This window comes from Trachypithecus francoisi, unplaced genomic scaffold (genome assembly GCF_009764315.1).
Source record: "Trachypithecus francoisi isolate TF-2019V2 unplaced genomic scaffold, Tfra_2.0 Lachesis_group3, whole genome shotgun sequence".
In the NCBI taxonomy this organism is placed as follows: domain Eukaryota; kingdom Metazoa; phylum Chordata; class Mammalia; order Primates; family Cercopithecidae; genus Trachypithecus; species Trachypithecus francoisi.
Genome location: NW_022681468.1, coordinates 4,873,564 through 4,891,181, shown reverse-complemented (window position 1 = coordinate 4,891,181; position 17,618 = coordinate 4,873,564). Strand labels below are relative to the sequence as shown.

The window sequence follows — 17,618 nt, the reverse complement described above, 5'->3', positions numbered from 1 at the left end:
AGCCAGGCGTGGTGGTGGGCACCTGTAGTCCCAGCTTCTGGGGAGACTGAGGCAGGAGAATGGCATGAACCCAGGAGGTGGCAGAGCTTGCAGTGAGCGGAGATCGCGCCACTGCACTCCAGCCTGGGCGACAGAGTGAGACTCCGTCTCAAAAAAAAAAAAAAGAAGAAAAAATTCAGTTTCATCCAGCAAGGAATACAGAGAAGCAGCAATAGAACCTGCCTGCCCTCAGGGAGCTTGCAGTCTAAGAGAACATAAATATGTATAATTTAAAGTAAAATGGAAGTGTCATTAAGGGGGCAAGAGGATACAAAGATTGCCTTCAGTTAGAGTGATAAGTACATTACCATCACAGCAGCATTTGCAGGTATTGGGGCTTTATTGTAAGTTTCTTCATTCAGCAAACACTTCCGAGCACTTTTGTGTCTGATCCTGTTATAGCTGGTGGAAAATTACAGACTAACAACCCATGTGCAAATGACAACATCGTGTGTCATGTGCAGGGCTGGCAGCTACGCGGGGACATTAACAGAGCCCAGCAGAAGGGCACCTCACTCCACACCTGGGGAGAAAAGAGGTGTGCTGAGTTTTGTTTGTTTATTTGTGCTTGTTTTACCATAAATGAAATATGAGCCTTCTTAATATGTTATCTGTGATATGTTGGCATAGATATCTTAATGTATAAAACATGCTTATATTTATGTATGACATTATTTTTGGCTACATCCAGAAAAGAATTTGATAAGGCTTAAACTATTAAAACATGTGCAACAGTGTGTTAAAGGAAACAAAATAACTAGAAGCCAGTTAGGAGGACCAGTTCAACTTTTGAATAGGGCTATTCAACAGTTTCAGAAATTTTTTTTACACTACTAATGGGCCAGTGGGCATAGCATCTTTTTAAGCTTCCTTCCAGTTGGTGGTACTAAAACCATTGCAGATGCATAAAGGAAGATGCTTATCATCCTGTCTAGTTGTAAGATGGGGTACTACTCCTTATCATAGTACATTCCTTAAATAAGTACAAGAATTACAGTTGACCCCTGAACGTCACAAGTTTGAACTGCACAGGTCCACTTATATGTGGATTTTTTTCAACCAAATGCAGATTGCAAATGCACAAGATTCAAGACCTATGTATACAGAGGGCCAACTTTTCATACGCACGGGTTCTGCGGGCCGACTGTGGGACTTGAATATGCGTGGATTTGGGTAAGCGTGGTGGTCCTAGAACCAATCCCCTACATGGACCGCTGTGGTCTGCTACTTACATTGGCTTTAAAGTTGAGTTTAACTTGTCCAAAGACATTCTTATTTAAGCAGCAATATTATGATACAGCTTTGAAGGCAAAACTTAAAAGAACGCATGGATAGCCTTGGATCCATGGAAATATTCTAATCCTGAGCTTCTAAATAGTATTGCATGTATAGAACCAAAGACTAGCAGGGGATTAGCAAAGGCTGAGAGCAAGTGGTCTGTCTGTCCTCACAGAAGAGAGGTAAAGTGATTCTCTTGCTTCTCATTCAGGTAATCATTGGAGATTTGTTGAGCAATAATAGTCAACATAGAAATCTACAGCTTAGGCCAAATAGAGGATTTCTTGTTACCTTCTTTCTTTATGCTGTGGGAGAGCCCAGGATTCCTCCAAGTGCAGCAAGTGCACACCACTACTTATGCCAGTTATTTTAAGTGATTCAGAGTTGAGTATTATTTTACTTTAATAATATATATTGATGAATGTGAAACTATATAATTAGCACATCAAATCCATGGTTTCTTGAATTACTATTACTTAGGACAGGTCTTAGTAAAAAAAGTGTATCCATTTAAAGCAAAATACCAAGTAAATAAAAGCATGACTGTACACAGATTTGTGACGATCTTGAAGGTGTTCATGCAGGACTGAAGTACGAGAAACCTCAGGGTGGGCGACTCTGGGCTCTACCTGAGGAGTCTGTTCTGAACACACCTTCCTATCTCTTTCTTGGGTTACAAGCAGTGGAGACGCACTTGGGCTTGCTTAGATGAACATACGTGTTTTTAAGGCACAGTCATGGAGGGACTCCACACAGAGGAGCAGGGTGGAGCTGGACTATGGAGCCAGAAGGGTCCAGACTCTAGCAGCGTGAGGGACCCCTCTGTGTCCTCATCTACCCCACCACTCCCAGTCTCTGCGTGTCATGCCCCTTTTTCCCCACACTTTACCGTGTAATTTCTCTGCGTGCTCTTTTGCTTTTACTCAGGAACATAATACAGTTAGCAGTGTGGGACCTCCAGCAAGTACTGAACTGTTGAGTGGCTGTTCTTCATTTGTAAAATGGGAGTGATAACAGTTTCTCTCTCACAGGACAGTTGTGGATGGTCAGGGAGGCTGGGGTGTGAACACTTGGCACAGCATCTGAAACGTGCTGGAATCAGTCATGTCCACACTGGCAGTGATTAGAGCTGCCTGATTCTTCCCATGTTCCATCTAGTGAAAAGTCATTGATAGCTTCAGTTTTCAGGAGAAAAACGTTGACTTGGTCAAAACATTGTCCTTGATCAAATTGTTTACTCTTGCTCCAAGCTGCCCTGGAGTGTGGTCCAGGAAAGACATGGGTGCCTAGGTCCGCCCCTTGGCCAGCCGTGGCCAGAGGCCACCGGTGCTGCTGTTCACATGGCCGGTGTCAGGGTTTTAATTCAAGGTGGAGCTTCCCGGCCATTCTGGTAATGAGGAGTCTTGCCTGATATGTCTTGGCCAGCTCTGATTGGTCAGATGTTTGAAGAAGATAGGGTTGCCAAAGATTCCTAGACTCTCCAAGTTTGGCAGAAGTTGGTAGAGGATCACACAGTTACCCAAAATGATTGGTTTAATTATGTGGTTTGATCATTCTTCAGAAACCACCACCTTGGGTGAACCATTGTTCTTAATTTTCCCTTCATTTTTTGCTCTTGTTGTCTGGCCCCAAAGACGCGCCCCCTTGCGATTTTGTAAAGGGTACATTTCGTTGGGTTCCATTTTGAGAGGACACAGTTTGAGGGAGCACATGGACCTAAACTTCAGTTCCACCACCCCCAGCCAGATGAATTGCTGAGTCAGTTCACTGTTCCAAAACTGTTTTTTCAAGGCATTGTGGTAACAGTCAGGCCCTGTGAAATTCCCTGACATGACTAGGGGTTTTCACTTCCCAGCTTTATTGAATCAAAGGGGTTTTTTTTGGCATTTTTTGTTTTTGAGACGGAGTCTCACTCTGTCATCCAGGCTGGAATGTAGTGGTGGGATCTCAGCTCACTGTAACCTCCGCCTCCCGGATTCAAGTGATTCTCCTGCCACAGCCTCGCATGTAGCTGGGATTACAGGCACCCGCCACCACGCTCGGCTAACTTTTGTATTTTTGTAGAGACAGGGTTTCACCATGTTGGTCAGGCTGGTCTCAAAACTCCTGACCTCAAGTGATCCACCTGACTCAGCCTCCCAAAATGCTGGGATTATAAGCGTCAGCCACCACACCCAGCCTGAATCCAAGTTTTAACATTGTCTCTTCCTCTGGGTGGCAAACGTGCTCCAGTCAGGACAGATTATATCCCATGTGAAGAGTCACCCTGAGAATCTGAGCGGGGCATGCTGTGTGGTTACTTGGACTCCAGACCCTTGTCTGTAGAACTGGTGGGACCTTGACCTGGTCCGGTTCTCCTGTCTGCACACGCAGGCCATTGAGGTGCTGAGGCTGCAGCAGTGACGGCAGCACTGAGGGTCAGCTTCAGGGGGATGCTCTTCAAGCCAAACAAAAAGTCTTCTAAAAAAATGGAACTAAAGATGGTCCCTTGATGTGGCGTCTCAGTACAGCTGCTGAGGTATCTCACAAGGCCACCAGCAAGTTAATCTGAGGAGGCATTTTCCTCTTGCAATCAGGAGGCTGTTCCAGCAGAAATGGCTCAAGGAGAAATTCTCCTCCCAGACTCAGTGTCTAGGGGGTGAAATTTCACTGGCTTATTGCCAGCCCTGGCCTCCAAATCTCTGTAATTTATGAGGTCATAGAATGCATGCTTAAAGCCCCAGGCCTGTCAAGTTGCTTGGAGATATTCATACTGAGGATTTATTAAGATATTAATTTGGTTATCAGGAGTCTGGATGGGGATGAGAGGAGGGGATCTTTATTACATGCTGGGAAAATCAGAAATCAGCTCTCTCATTGCTACTACTCTTTCCTCTCCCAAGATAACTTTGCCAAAAAGCTGTGAGAAAAAGTCCTCAAATCTCAGAGATTGACTTGGTACTTGATTATACCCAGCTCGCTGGTGGGCTTGTGGCTACAGAGCCTCAGAGGAAGGTTAGAAGGTCTGGCCAGAGTTCTGCTTTGCTCCGCCTGCTTGGCAGGGCCAAGCCTTCTTGCCAGGGGCTTGGAGAAGTGTTTTGTTTTGTTTACTTTTTAGGAGTGTATTCAAAGCATATTCACAGTAAGGAAAAAAAAAATGCAGCCTGTGTCTTCAGGGACTGGGAGTCTCTGATTCCAGCACAGCCAACTGCCCAGCAACCCTAGAACTGGTAGGCTGACACTGGGCTGCTCCTCACGGTGGTGGGAGCATGGGCTGCTGAGCTGGGGCCATCTAAGGAAGCAAAGATGTGGTGCTGTCCTGTGGCTGAGGGAGCAGGATGAATTGGGATAAGGGAAGCCCAGGGCAGGGTGTCGGCCCAGAGCTGGGAGGTGAGTTACACCCAGGAACTGATGTGGCCTAAACTCCACAGTGACTTCCACCTGGGAACGCAGTTTACAGTCAGCGAGTGCTCAGGAGAACTCAGTAGAGGGGAATGTTGATGGTTTAGGTATTTGGTTGGTGATCATGTTATCAAGTCAGATTTGCAGTTAAGGTGGCGTCCCAGACGTTTGTTCAGAGGGCTCCTTCCCACTTCTCACCTGTAATACTGGCTAATGGGAAACCTGGCCCATGTCAGATTTGTATTAGGAACCATTGATTTCAATTCACGGGCTTTTTCCATTGAGGAATTTAAAGGCCTTAGAAGTAATATTCTCATTAAGGCATCTGAGGTCTCCCGGGACAGCCACAGTCTTCATCTTGACCAGGAATGATGAGACCATCTTCTCCCTGTAAGGGACCAGTAGCATGTGTGGGACCACCCTGCCTGCACAGGTGTCCCCTCACGGGGTGCCTCTTGCCCACACAGGTCACCAGGTGCTCTAGCCGCCCTGCCTGGGCTCAGGCATCAGCACTGTCCCATCTGAGCTGTCGCCTTAACCTCTCGGTAGACCTCTGTCCTTGTCTGTCTAATGGGCATGATGGTAGCCCCTCTCTGTGTTCTTACTAGGATTACTGGACTGAGAAAAGTCATGGTAATATATTACCAGCATGTAGAGAATACCCAATAACGATGAACTATTAGTATTCCTTAAAAGAATTAAAAGTGAAAATAGTAGGAAACATTAGTAAGATAAAATACAACGGGAAATTAATTTTTTTTAATTACTTAAGGAAATTCTTCAATTCACAAGCAACAATAAGAAAGTTAGATTTCTGCTGGGCGCAGTGGCTCAAGCCTGTAATCCCAGCACTTTGGGAGGCCGAGATGGGCGGATCATGAGGTCAGGAGATCAAGACCATCCTGGCTAACACGGTGAAACCCCGTCTCTACTAAAAAATACAAAAAACTAGCCGGGCGAGGTGGCGGCGCCTGTAGTCCCAGCTACTCGGGAGAATGGCGTGAACCCGGGAGGCGGAGCTTGCAGTGAGCTGAGATCCGGCCACTGCACTCCAGCCTGGGCGACAGAGCGAGAGTCCGTCTCAAAAAAAAAAAAAACAAAGATTTCCTAGCAGCTGAAAGGTTTTTTGCAGTTGAGGCTCTAAAGCTGGGCAGGGTTTCAGCTGAGCTGAGGTTGGAAGTCCCTGACCTTCAACTGTGGCCGCCTGCGGAGCAGCAGGGAGAGCAAACCCAAGCTCGGGCGAGACCCCAGCAGCCCCCAAAGCATGGACAGAGCTGCCAGCCTTCTCTCCCTTGCCCTTCTTTCTCTACTCCCGACCTGCCACCCTTAGCCTAAAATCAGAGCTACTAGAATCACACACACCGTTGTAACTGGTTTTGTATTGTAAATGAGTCATTCTGTTATTTTGGAAACTTACGTCTCATGCCAGGATCTGCAGATAGTTCTTTTTCAAAATACTGTTTAGACAAAATAAATTTCTTTAAATATAATATCCCTACTTTAAATGCCTGGGGTGTTGCATGCATTTTTCTAGGCTAGCAATGCTTAAAGATGATTTCTATAATTTCAGTTATATTTACCTTTACATATGCGTTACTCTAAGTAACAAATGAAACAAACATGGATCTTCTAACTTGGGCTTTAAATCCTAAGAAGAGATAGGTACTATATAAAAGAGTATTAAAAAGAAATAGAGAGTAAAGGTATATGTTGGGCAGATGCAGAAGAAAAGCAAGGGTTATGACATTAATACTGGGCAAAGCTAAATTGTGAAGACAAAACAATAATCAATGAAACAGGGTTACTCATCACACTGAAGCATACAGTGCATAGGATGATATAACTACCATGAATTTGTGTGACCTAAATGATTGAACATTGAAACATATAAAGCAAGAAGTGTAGGGAGTTAAAGACAAAATTGGTGAGTGTGGTGCTGGTGGGAGACGCGCCTGGACTTCTTGGCCCTTTACAGGTCATGTGGTAGACGTGAGTTGTTATTACTGTGAGCCAGTAGAGACTTTCAGGTGTGATGGCTGGAAAACAAATGCTCATGGTATAAGTTTTTAAACTTAATATATAATAGTTTACAGAGGAAACAGACGTGATTTCCAAAAATTTGAAATAATTAGAAACCATATTCTCACATTATAATGCAATAAAAATAGAAATAAACACACAGGCAGAAACCAGGCATCCCTGTGAGTCCCTTGGGGCGAGAAGAGCTTCGTCGCTCGGGCAGAACATCCATGGAGGCAAGGACCGTAGGCTTCGTGGAAGCTTTATCTTCAACCTGTAGAACACTAGCGCTGAGTAGACTCAACAAATCTTGTTAAATGAATAAGAGCTAATAATCCTAATAAATATGTTGAAAGCACTGTTCTAAGCATTGTACATTTATTATGTCACTCACTCCTCACAGTCCCTGTTTGAAAAAGGTGCTGTCCTCATCCCCATTTCACAGATGGGGGAATGGGAAGGGTGGGCTCAATCACTTGCCCCAGAATTGACAGCTGGCAAGTGGGAGACTGAGATTCAGGCCAGGCTGTCAGACTTGGCTGTGTTCTCATGTGCAGAACCACTGTTGCCTCCAAATGCATGAAAAAATGAGATAAGATAATGGCTTACAGAGTAAATGTGTAAAGATTGTTATTAAATAAGAATGAAAAGAAATGATTTAAACACTAAAGAGGTAGAAAAGAACCAAAGTAAGTTGAAGAATTACTGTGTTCTTTAAAGACAAAAGCAGAAATGATTCAACTAAGGAAAAGAGAGAATGAAACCAAAGAGCAGGTTTTGGAAAGGGGGTAGACAGCCCCTGAAGTGGGGAGAGTAGAGACAAGTAGACCTGGAGCCAGTGGGGTGGAAAAAGGTGAGAAATCATAGCGTGCAGGAAGTAGTAATCGTCGAAGGAAGGTAAATGCAAGCGTCTCGTGAATCTGAAGATGGCATTTGGTAAAATGCACTTTCCATTCCTGATTTGTAGTTTGTTTGCGTATTTGTTAACTTTTTGAAATAATTTCAAAAGCATGGAAAAGTTGGAAGAATGATGTAAAGAATTGAATCCGAATTTCACCCATTTGTCAATATTTTGCCACATTTGCTGCACACTTCTGTCATATATTCTATATGTTGTAACGAGCAGGCGGTCTTACCAGCCTCTCCTCTACCTTCAGGGCCCTGGACTCACCTCTTGTCCCCCTTGCCCCAGGCGGCTGTGAAAAGCAAAGCGCTGTGCCTCCCAGGCACATGATCTTCTCAGAAAGGAGGAGCCGCAGGGAAGGAGGAGGCAGCCCCTGGCACACAGCCTATCCCTTGAGGGTTGTATTGTCCTTTCTTCTTGGTTGTATAAATCTTCACTATTTTGGCTGGGCTCAGTGGCTCATGCCTGTAAATCCCAGCACTTTGGGAGGCTGAGGCAGGTGGATCATCTGAGGTCAGGAGTTCGAGACCAGCCTGGCCAACATGGTGAAACCCTATCTCTACTAAAAATACAGAGTTAGCTGGGCATGGTGGCGCGTGCCTGTAATCCCAGCTCCTTGGGAGGCTGAGGCAGGAGAATCACTTGAACCCAGGAGGCGGAGGTTGCAGTGAGCCAAGATCGCACCATTGCACTCCAGCCTAGGCAACAAGAGCAGAACTCCATCTCAAAAAAAAAAAAAAAGGAAAAAAATCTTCACTGTTTGACGAGCTTGTTGATACCTCTAAACAGATTTTTTAAAATATATTTTCTCAAGCCTTTCTTGTCGCCCACTGTGCGTGTTGACTGTAACCTATCCGGCCGTTACCAAAGCAGATTCCCTGGTAGTACAGAACACTCATTTCCAGGGCCGGGCATGGTGGCTCATGCCTGTAATCCCAGCACTTTGGGAGGCCAAGGCAGGCGGATTACCTGAGTTCAGGAGTTCGAGACCAGCCTGGCCAACATGCTGAAACCCCGTCTCTACTGAAAAAATACAAAAAATTAACTGGGCATGGTGGCATGTACCTGTGATCCAGCTACTCAGGAGATTAAGTCAGGAGAATTGCTTGAACTCGGGAGGCGGACGTTGCAGTAAGCCAAGATCGCCCCACTGCGCTCCAGCCTGGGCGACAGAGCAAGACTCTGTCTCCAAAAAAAAAAAAGAACACACATTTCCAGAGTCAAGTTATGTGATCACAGGTGGCACAGGGCCTGTGAGAACAGCCTGCAAGGACTTCCTGCCAGTCCTCTTGCCCATCTGTGTCCCTACTCCACGGGCAGCTGTGGACACCCTGACCCGAGCCTGTAAGGCTTCACCAGTGCGCACCTGGCTGCCTCCCTGCGTGTCCTCCAGCCCCGTGATCCCACATCCTGGAAAGTGTAAACGCTTTACAAAATTCCTTGTCTTTTTAGTGCGGTTTTAGAAGAGAGTAGACTCAGATAAATGTATTCCATCCTCCATCTGTAATCATAAAGCAAAGCGTTATTTGTGATGTAATATTTTTTAAAGAACACCATGAGAAGCCCGACTTGATTTATTGAATCGTGGCACACATGTCAAGTGAAATTTCAAACAGTTGACGATGACATTACCTGTTTGTTGGCGTGTGAGACATCCTGGACCCGGGGGTGTGGGTAGTGAACAGAGGAGCCCATGAGGCCTGGCTCCCAGTGGCGCACTCGTCGGCACACACCCGCAGACGTCCGCAGTGTTCTCTCTGGGTTGGCCTTCCCTGTGTTGTTTGGATTTTTTTTTTTTTCTATTTTACAGTGAGCATGTATTATTTTTCTGAAAAGAAAATTCTTCAAAATAAGTTACACATGTTTACATATCACATTAGCCATCAAATACTCAGTTGTTTCCTATAAAGACCAATGGTCACCTATACACAGAGCGAAAGATTTCATTTATAGGTTTTTATATGGTCCTTCTTGTAGTGCCCACCTTGTACATTATTTTCCTGGATTAAAAAATATATATATATCACATTATTCTCTTCTCTTTTCCTGTTTAAAGACCCTGTTGTATTTTCATTTTTTCCCCTCTCTGGGATTTGCTGCTGGCACTCGAGTTCCTGAAAGAAGCTTTCTCTATTCATAGTCTCAAAAGTACCAGAAAGAACCTCGTTTTTCAGAGGTGGAAACTGAGGCCCAAAAAGGTCAAGCAACTGGTTGCAGCTGGTTAATAGCAGTGTCTCTTGCCTTTTTCGTCTGCTTGCTACTTTCTGGTTTTTATCCTCTTACCCATGTGAGCTTCCAGCAACACCTGCTCTGCCTCACTAAGATGTCTGTGAACTCACCAAACGGACTGGCCCTCCCGTGACCTAGTGGGTACATCTGTAATAATCGGATCTGGGGTTCATTCAGCCTCTTTCAACCAACATTTAACTAGTTCCTGTTGTACTGCCCTGTTACAAGATCAAGAACAGCAAAGCACTATTGCTGTGCTGTTTATCAGGGCATATGCATAATTGTGTTATGCAGAACCAGACATTATCAAATTGAGATTCCGCCTTTCATTTGGTACAAATTAGTTGCTGAGTGCAGTGCATTAGAGGCCTGCTCGGACATGCCTGGAGAGGGGGAAAATGTGGCTTCCGTTAGTTGCTTCCGTTACCATCGGGACGGTAACAAGATTGAGTTATAGATGCTAGTTAGTCACTTGATACATGATTAACAAAAAACAAAAACAACATTTATTGAGGACACGCTATATTTCAGGGATTTTTCTAAGCACTGTACATCTCTTAATTCACATCAACCCCAGTAAAGACATCACATCAACCCCAGTAAAGACAATTATTCCCATTTTCTAGTTGAGAAAACTGAGGCCCAAAGAGATCATTTTCTGCCCAGGGTCACTAAGGTAGTCAGAGGTGGAGCTGGGATTCCAGCCCACGGATTTCGTCTTTCTGCCCAAGTTCTTAACACCTTTGTTTTACTGCTGCTTCCTGTCTTCGAGGCTTTACAGATACTTGCTAAATGAAGGATTCAAAGTTAGAAATGAAAGGGGCAACTGTGCCTAGTAATGGCCATGAATGTTAAGTTTTTAGTTTAGCTATAAAACCTGGACCATAAAGAGCAAATCTTAGGAAGTACTGTATGTAGAAAAGTAGAATCTAGAAGACGGCCTGTGGAGGTTTCCCCAAACGCCACCACCTCGCAGGTCACCAAACCGGGCTTCCACATTGAAAGACATGGGTCCGGCTCGTTCCGTGTCCAGACAGACACTTTCCCTCTGCCTCCGGACACCAGGCTCCCTGCTGAGTGGTCAGTCCTCACCTGGGGAGGTGGGGCGAGGAAGGGGGTTGCCCACGGTCACTGTGGTGGGGCGAGGAAGGGGGTTGCCCACGGTCACTGTGGTGTTCTTTTTGAAATGAAACCTTCCAGCCGCAGACACAAAAAGCCGTGGAGAGTAAGGCAGAGGATCGCCTGTGCTTCTGGGAGGCAGGGGAGGGAAGCTCCTGTCAAGGGGGCCCTTTGGGGCCAACTGGGGCGGTGGGGCCAGGTCAGGGAGCAGGGCTCCAGGGCCAGGTGGACAGCCAGGAGGCTGGAGTCATGCAGTCCCTCACAGGCCACCCAGGCTTAGTCTGGGAGGCAGGAACACCTCCTCCTTCAGAGACCACTGAGCCCTCAGCTCCCCATGGAGCTTCTTAGCACCTGATTTCTAGTGCCACCTCTTGCGGCTGCTGTGAAGAGTCCAGCTCGTGGAGGTCCCCCAGAGGCCCCCTTACACCTGCAGGTTCCCCACACCAAACCCTGCTGTGTCAGGAAAACAAATTCAGTGGCAGCACAGACATGGGTAGAAAAGGGTCCACTGTCTTTCAACACTTACCCGAACACTAGAATGTTCCTCGTTTCCATGAATAATAAACGTATCAAATCTTTAGGTGACATATTCTTCCAGTGGAAAAACGAACCTTTTAGCTGGTGAACGTCTTGAATAACCTGCCAGCTGTATTACAGTCGTGTTACTTAGGGAGTGTGACTCGATGGACCCTTTGAGAAAGCCTTCGAAAGCCAAGGTTTCCAGGTGCAGCCTGCCCCCTCGAGTCCCCATGGAAACAGGAGGAGAGGGCGGGAGCGCCCATGAGCTCTCAGTGGCTACTTTGCTTGTTGGTTTGCTTTCCCGCTGGTGAGCGGCCACTGAGCATCCTGGGGAAAGGGGAGTGAGGAGCAAGCTGGGGTTCGGCCCCGACTGGGGTGCTCTGCGTGCACTCATCAGGGTCCCCGCCCAGGTGTGCTGGTGACAGGCATGAGGGTACTGTCCTGGGGAGCTGCGTGTCACCGACAGTCACCACCTGAGGGGTGCCTGCTTATCTTCTATCCCCGAATCATCCTCCAGATCACAGATCTGTGTCCAGCCCTCCCCAGGTGCAGTCCGTCCCCTGATGGCAGCGTGGCTGTGGTGCCTGCTCACACCTGGCATGAGTAGACCAGCCTTAGCTCGGGAGGGCATGGGTGGGAGTGATGTGTCTTTTTTCTTTTTTCTTACTTTATTAAAATACTGAGTTTTATTTCGCATATTTTTTTTAATCTCCCCACCATTTCCATGTCTGATCACTGCTACTACTATGTCCTGTCATAACATTCCATACGTACTTAAAACCAAGCAGAGAGTGGAGTTCCGTCTTTAATAACTAAACAGGCATTTTGGGCTGGGCGTGGTGGCTCACCCCTGTAATCCCGGCACTTTGGTAGGCCAGAATGGAAAGATCGATGGAGCCCAGGAGTTCAAGACCAACCTGGGCAACATAGCAAGACTCTGTCTTCTACGAGAACAAATAAAAAGTTTAGCTGGGAGTGGTGGCATGTGCCTGTGGTTCTAACGACTTGGAAGGCTGGGGTGGGAGGATCGCTTGAGCTCAGGAAGTTGAGGCTACAGTGAGCTGTGATCACACCACTGCACTCCCGTCTGGGTGACAGAGCAAGACCCTGTCTAAAACAAATGGGCATTTTGGACAATATATTCTTGATCATGGAACCTGGACACCATTTATCAAACATGGTAGGGGAGGTTCTCATTCTGCATTATAAAAAGGACTGCCACGTATCAATGGTTAGAGACAGGAAATAAGATGGAACATTTTTAACTGTTTATTTTCTTAAAGAGACTTCCTGCCCTGCCAGAGATCTTCAGTAGCCCCCAGTCAGTCATCCAGAAGCCATTCACATAATTGATTATCTTGGCTTCCACTTTGAAAGAGAACCACCTTTTACTATACTTGGCTGCATGTTTGCTTTAATGTCTTCTGCAGAACTAGGTTCTTCTGGTGTTTTAGGAGTATTTTCCTGTTTTTTGAAGGGTTCTTGACCTTTTCTTGACATTGGTGACTTGGAGTCTTTTCCATTCTGGTTTGATTTTTGTGCATGATTGACCAGAGTATCTCGTATAGATTTCTTCACTGGAGATTTGTCCTCAGTTTCCTTCTCATCTTCATCATCACCATCTTCAGCAGCAGCAAACTTTACTTTTTTCTGCGGAACCTTGCTACCGCCTCCAGGGGGAGATCGCTTTCCAGATATTCTGAAGAGTTTCACATCCTCCTGTCTCTCTGACTCTGCATCTTCCTCCCCAGCTACTAAGTGCCATCCATTGATATGCACGGGCCCTGAACCACACTTCACCCACAAGGCCACAGGTGGTGGTATTTCAGAGCCCAAGGGAAGCCCTTGGCTGTACTGATGTTTTCAAAGCCGTGTTACCTTAATCCACCTACCTTCATCGTTCATTGTCTCTGCTTCAACAAAGCACAATTCATCCTTTGCGCCAGTCCCTACGACTGTTCTTAAAGACAGCTGGTACTCATGTTCATCATCATCCATCTTAAAGTGGTCATCTTTTTTTTTTTTTTTTTTGAGTTGCTGGGCAGGTGAGGTGGAGGCTGGAACACAAAGTAGGTTAATACCAATACCAGGTAACTAATTTGAATCTTAGAGAGTGGAGCGGTGGGTATGTGACAAGTTCGAGGAGGCTGGTAGCTTGCGGGAGGGGCCGGAGCGCTCTGGCACTGGTTTCTCTCTGTCTCACCTCCCCAGAGATTGGACACACGTGTACACGCACACAGTCCTGATATCGTGGTTTCTGGCATGTGACATGGTACCTGTGTTGCTCTGTGGCCCTGATCCCTCCAGCTCTGCGAGGCTGGAGCTCCGGGAGCAGCCCCGGGCCCCGTAGGTCCTGGCACACAGGCCACATGCTCATTTGGTTGTGTCCTGCACCGATCCTCCCTGCTGCCATCCCCGGGCTGGACGTCATTTGCAGGAAGAGCCAAGCTTCAGCAAGAGTTCTTGTCTAGAAGGAAGCACTTGAACCTCCTCTGTCGGAGACATGGAGAAAGGAAGTAGAGAACATAGAAAGGGACTGAAAAAAATGTATGTGTATTTTCAGCGTATCTTTTTCACACCCTACACTGCTTTGTCTGCTGGTAAACACATTGAAGGTTCTGGAATCAATTTCAAGATGGAATTGAAAAGATATTATTACATCTTCTTGTCAAATGTTAAGAGCTGTTCCTTTTCCTGAGATGGTACCTGCCGTTGTTCTTTGGGTAAATGAGCTACTGCATTGCTGGAGCTTCTGGTCACCAGGTGCAGTAATAGTATTAATATTCAGCGTTTCACCAGGCGTGCTGGTGGGAGTGGAAGGTGAAGCAATACGGGCTCCACAGAGCGTGTTGAGCGTTTACTAATCAGTGCCCTGAGTGTCTGTTCTCCACAAGGCTTGCTAGAACTAGAGTCCTAAGTGGGAAATATGGCCTGTATCAGGACATAATGCTGTGCTGGATTTATCTCTTTATCCCCAAGAGTTTGACCTGTCTTAACTTTTCCCTGTTTAAAAGAAAAGCTGAATCTTCCAGTTCAGCTAACGCCGTTGAATTCTTCTTGTCCGCAGCCGGGGTGAAAGTTCATTCTGAATGTGCGTGTGTCCACAGGAGATTTTACAGACGAGGAGCCTGAGGCTGAGAATAATTTCATGACTTTGCCGTGTTCTGATCTAGCGGAGTCTGAACCGGGAGTCCGTTTGCTCTTCCACATGACTCCCTTTACCGAAAAATTCACCGAAGAGCTTTTCCGAGGAAAGCAGCCTCTCCTGGCCTTCGCCCGTTTCAGCCTGACCTCTCTCCATCCGGGCGCCCCCCACCCCACCCCTCCCCACCCCACCCTACCCTTCCCCACCTTTCCTCACCTATTCTCTGGTAGAGGCTGCCAGTCTTCATGGGCAGAAAGCATGAATGAACTAGAATTTGGCTTCAACCACTGCTTTTTGAAATGAAAAATCTCTGCCTTATTAGATTATACTGTTAATTTCGTGAGAAAGGAAAGATGGGGTTGGTGGTAGAAAGTTGTGGGGAAAGTGAATATTACCCCTTTCTTCGTATGCAAATAAAACCAGGCAAACGAATCAGCAAAACCTAAAGGGCTTAAGGTAGGAGCCGCTCAGGTTTGTGCGGGAACCCCAGCTTGGTCCTGTGGGAACCCCAGCTTGGTCCTGTGGTCAGCAGATCTTTCTCTCCAGGAAAGATGATGTAACCTTGGTAAATGTGTACAACAAAGCTGGATAAACCACAGCATTGGAACGTTCATGGTGGATTGTGAGCCACGGGTTGTCTCTATCCAAACATGTAAATAAGAGTGTCAGTGCAGAAACTGCAGACCAGCCCCACGTTACCAAATTTGTACCCAAATGAAGTGTACCTGGCGGTACTGTTCCTTTTGCCCGAAATCTACCCACACAGAGTGGAAAGATGGTTTCAGCATCCCTGGTGACAGGAAGGGCTGTGCACTGCCTCTCCTGGTTTCTCATGGAGCCCCGCCACACAGACCTAGCCGCAGGCAGCCACACGCTAGAACGGGGAACACTTAGGGTGGGCACGGCCTCTTCCAAAATCCCTTCTGCTTTCTACAGCCAGTTTGCTTCAACTCCTTCACATTGGGTGGTACAGACAGACAGACCCGGAGGGAGGCGGGGACATTGGCTTCATTTGAATGAAATGAAATCCATTTAGAAACCTGAGCAGAGTCACATGTGTAGGGATGCTAAGATACCATATCTCATCACACCTAAGGCGCTGTTAATTGTAGCCCAAACCGTTTTAAAAGAATTACCAAAAAAGAAAAAGTGAAAGATGCAACTTGATTTTAGAAACATTAATATGGAAAATGTATATATTAGAATGGACAAAATAAGACACTTGCCCTTTGAAATTAAGAAAGATTTATTGTAAATTTCAGAAGTCATCAACTGAGTTACAAACAGTGTGAGAAGATTAACCCAATTTTGAAGTTATTTAGGTGCTAAGGGTCAGGGTAGAAGTTAGTCTTGACATTTCGTAGATACATAGAAGTGCGCATTTCATTGTTATGTTTATCGAGCTTTCAAGTGGTGGAAGCTTGGATTTATAGAGTGAGAGATCCTTGTTACTAAAAATGAGGACTGGCAGGCCTGTACCCAGGAAGGCACGTCGGGATTACCTAGAAGAGGGCTGAGGGCTGGGTTTGTGGGCTGTAGCTGAGGCCCGTCTCTTCTGAAGGAGAACTGCCTGCCTCTGGCTTCTTGGTTTCAGTTCCCCTGTGTCTCTCCTGAACAGAGATCAAGTTGGATCACTCATCTGCTTCAAAATCCTCTGATTCGAATCTCTCTTCCCACCGTACTTGTTAGACGTTTCTATCAGGGCACCTCTGACTGCAGAGATTCCGCAGAGGAGAAATGGCTGAGAGCAGTTTCTCGGAAGACCTGAGTTCTGTCTTAAAAGTTTATGTAGATGTTGCGTTCTACTCTGATACAGGTGGTGCTCTTTTGATGTAAATATATTTCAAATTACAGTACCTCTGCTTTAAATTACCTGCATTGGTTTTCCTCAGATGGATCCGTTCAGTCCGCAAACATCTGTGGTCCCGCTATGTGCTGGCCAGCTTTAGATACCGAGGGTGAAAATGGCGAACAGACAAAACGTCCTCCTCTGGGCAAATGTGTGATTAAGCTTCCAGTGTGATGAATGTGGGGTATGCAAAATAGAATCAACTGTCCTCATTTTTAAGGTACTGTCTTTTGAGGAAGATTGATTTTCCAGGAGAATGCAGCCTGATTAATCTCTCCTGTAACTTCAGGCCCCCCGTGATTGACAAGTGAGTGCCTCTAGACAGTCCCCCCGTTTAATGCGGCCTTCAGTGCCTTCCCAGCAACTTCAGCCTCTCCTCAGCTGTGGTTCCTGTTTTCCCTGAGCCTTCATCCCCATGTCTCCCAGCAGAATTCATCACCTCCCATATTCTGGCAGTTTTAGGTCAGATACTGTGTTTTAATGTATCTCTGTATCGTCAGTGCCGAGCACCGTGCCTGGCGTGTATGTATGGGATGCATTTGCGAAAGACTTCCTAGTGATGCAGGCTGTGTCCTCATGGTTGGGGCTACTCTGAGACTGTAGTTTTCTTTTTTTGTTTTTATTTTGAGACAGAGTCTCACTCTTTCTCCAATCTGAAGTGAAGTACAGTGGCGTGATCTCAGCTCACTGCAACCTCCACCTCCTGGGTTGAAGTGATTCTCCTGCCTTAGCCTCCCGAGTAGCTGGGACTACAGGCGCATGCCACCACGCCCAGCTAATTTTTGTGTTTTTAGTAGAGACGGAGTTTCACCATGTTGGCCAGGATGGTCTCAATCTCCTGACCTCGTGATCCACCCGCCTCGGCCTCCCAGAATGCTGGGATTACAGGCGTGAGCCACCGTGCCTGGTCTTGAGACTTTAGTTCTTATATCCCAATTGTTCCCCACCCATGCTTTAGATCTGATAAACATGTCATACCACAGTTTTTATTTTATCCATTTGCAAGCATAATTACTGATCTTTCTTTTTTTTTTTTTTTTTTTTTTTTTTTGAGACGGAGTCTCGCTCTGTCGCCTAGGCTGGAGTGCAGTGGCCGGATCTCAGCTCACTGCAAGCTCCGCCTCCCGGGTTTACGC

The 17,618-nt window shown here is 46.3% G+C and overlaps 1 protein-coding gene across 15 annotated transcripts in view; it reads left to right on the top strand.

Moving 5' to 3' along the window:
- PPP2R5C (protein phosphatase 2 regulatory subunit B'gamma) overlaps positions 1–17,618 on the top strand; it is a 174,640-nt gene that overhangs the window by 73,200 nt on the left and 83,822 nt on the right. For 3 of the 15 annotated variants that reach the window (XM_033191296.1, XM_033191300.1, XM_033191298.1), the window contains one exon: positions 1,109–1,212. The exons of the other annotated variants lie outside the window; for them this stretch is intronic. The gene's annotated coding sequence lies outside the window, so the exon portion shown is untranslated. The remainder of the gene's footprint in view (positions 1–1,108; positions 1,213–17,618) is intronic. 15 annotated transcript variants of the gene reach the window in all.